The sequence below is a fragment of the Rhamphochromis longiceps genome, linkage group LG1, assembly GCF_057381845.1.
Source record: "Rhamphochromis longiceps isolate RC_006_pf linkage group LG1, R_longiceps_female_GT1.1, whole genome shotgun sequence".
NCBI classification, from domain to species: Eukaryota; Metazoa; Chordata; class Actinopteri; order Cichliformes; family Cichlidae; genus Rhamphochromis; species Rhamphochromis longiceps.
In genome coordinates, this window is record NC_140557.1 from 38339469 (window position 1) to 38342260 (window position 2792).

Here is a 2792-nt window from a genome sequence, read left to right on the forward strand (position 1 = left end):
CAAAAAAATACACAAAGGTCTGGCTGCTTGGAAGCAGAACATAAAGACTTGGGCAGTAAAGTAAGTTTAAACAGTTTTACACTTTGAGTCCCTCATCTCAAAGTCATTGTCTGTTGTTTCCTTTTTGTTTTTTTGAATGTCTGAAATTAAATCAGGATTTCTCCTACAAAATAAAACACACAAGCAAGTGCTCCTAAAATGTGAACCTATTTCTTTTTGGTGTGCAGTTTATCTGTATTTGTTTAGTGTTTGTAAAGTGCACTGAGCCCTGCAAATCATTCACAAGATCATACATTTGGCATTACTATTGAAAAAACATTAAAGCAATAACATATCCTTTAAAAAAAGAACAAATATAATAAAAATATCGACGATAATATTAGACGCTGTCAGATGTCCTTTGTGACCCCAAAGAGGATTTGTTTCTCCAGCTGAAAAAGTGAGTGTAATCCACTACTCTACGAGGCAATTAACAACAAACTGTCAAAATATTTAGAAAACAATGTCTGGAAAATATCAATTTTGGAACCAAATAAACTTTTAGAAGAAACAAGCAAATTTAAGAAGATTTATGAGGATTAAAATTAACTACATTTTCTCACTTTGTACATAAACTGTACAACATTAAAAAAAATGTGCCCAAAATATGGTTGGAATAAAAAAAATGAATTATAATCTTCAATGCCAAGTGAGTGTCCAAAAGTGTAAAGTGTTCAACTCATGTTTGAAAAAAGTTAATTTACGATTTGAAAAGGTCATAAAATGTTACGTATTGGTATAAACAAGGTGCTGCGAATCCAGAAAAGTAACTGAGCTGAAGCACATTTTTCTCATTTAAATCAATTCAAACGAAACGTATGCGTAGTTGAAATAGAAAGCACACACTGCTCAGTCGTACACTCTGGTGGCAGTACTGCTATTTCTGACGGTACTTGAAAGCAGCGGGCGTGTTACGTAACAGGTCTCTGGCAGAAGGGGCACAGAGCCAGAGCCTTCAGTGTGGGAGAGTGAAGGCTTTAAAAACCGAGCTGTGAAGAGCCTTAAAGCTGAACGCTAACTTTCTGACACTCATTTGGGAGAAGAGGAGCAGAGCTCTCATTCTGTGTCTTCTGTCACATTGATTTCACTTTGTTTTGATTTCACCAGCTTTTCTGTTTCCCTTATTTCTGATTACTTAATTTTGCCCCTATATGTTACATATCTCACTGTCTGTCTGTTTTTCTGCTGCCTAGCCTGTCCTGTCTCCCCAATGTAAGTTTGTATATTGTATGTATTGTGTGTATGGTCGACTAGGTCTGTCGTTTCAGCTGCAGGCAACTGCAACTGACAAATAAAGCTGATCCTTATCCTTCACATTCATTGTGCTGTGTTTATGCTGTTTTCATGGCTCTTTTATTGGGATGTCAGAAGGTAGAGTGAGTCGCGCACCAATCAGAAGATCAGCGATTTGTTCACTGGCTTTTCCGTCCTACATGTTAAAGTATGCTTGGGCAAGATGTTGAACCCCAAATTGCCCCTGATGCATTCGTGTGTGTTTTAATGTTAGAAAACTCACTTTGGTATAGGGAGGGGAAAAAGCTCGTGTAATCGGGTGCACACAGCTTGAGTGCTCAGTTAGAGTAGAAAAGTGCTAAACCAGTACCAGACCCTTTACTTGTTGTTAATAATGTTGTAGTGTCATACACTTTTTACCTTTTTACTTGTATGCGGTCTCACAAATGAACAAAAGTGCGTCACCCATTCATATTTTACTCATGGCCAAAGAGAATGCTGCGTTCACCTACAGATGATAAAATAAAATGTATGTCACATGGATCCAAGTGGACCCTCGTCACGGGTGGGTAATGCAGACCAAGTGTGGGTGCCTGGTCTGAACTGACAAAAGCCTCTTCAGGTAACAACAATGACATATTTAACTACTTGATCAGAAGGTTGAGGGTTCGATTCCCCTGAGGTACCCCTGAGCAAGGTACCATCCCTACACACTGCTCCCCGGGCGCCCAATGGCTGCTTCACTGAGTGAATGGGTTAAATGCAGAGAGGAATCTCCCCACGGGGATCAATAAAGTACACATTATTATTATTGTCACAGACGTTCTGAAACTGCAGGTTTAAAATTCTTAGCCTTCCTCAAAAAGCTGGAGGCACACAAATAAGACCACATCTGTTCGTAGTTTTGTACTTCTGCAGTTGTTTTGTCCTCATATTTTCAGCATTTGTGTCCACAGAGCTTTGATGTCATCATGTCTTTGTCATTTTATCTTCTTTTTTCTCTCCCCTGTTGTCTTCTTTTCCTGTGGGACTGTGATGGACCGAGTTGAAAAAGCAGGAGGAGTCACAGGAATTATTAGAAAAATAGGGTTTTCATTTATTTAACCCCCAAAAATTATATTTACAAAAGTAATAAATGTTGAGCTCATAAGAGAGGTCAAAGAAACAAAACTCAACTCAGGCAAAGGACCGCAAACTTAACCATGCAAAGGACTACCCAATCAAACATGACTGACCTCAACATGAAATGATACACAGGGGTTTATATAATGGCTGATCAGACCACTATGACATACGAAGGGTAAATAAACAAAACACAATCGTAAACAACAAACAATGCAGTATAGTCTGGTTTGTTTATAAACTAAACACCAAAGAAGGAAATCAAAACTACTAAACCCTAAATTCAAATATTTAATTAAGTACAACTACTTTGTTTTTAAATTAAAGAAAACACACATTCTCCCCTTCAGCAGGAAGTGGTGGTGCGGTCCAATTATCCCTCTTTGCATTTAGTGGTT

The 2792-nt window shown here is 38.1% G+C and overlaps 1 protein-coding gene across 1 annotated transcript in view; it reads left to right on the plus strand.

The window, feature by feature from the left end:
- The window catches only part of LOC146679162 (nuclear receptor ROR-alpha A-like), a 192424-nt gene that overhangs the window by 7262 nt on the left and 182370 nt on the right, over positions 1–2792 (plus strand). The gene's annotated exons all lie outside the window — the stretch shown is intronic.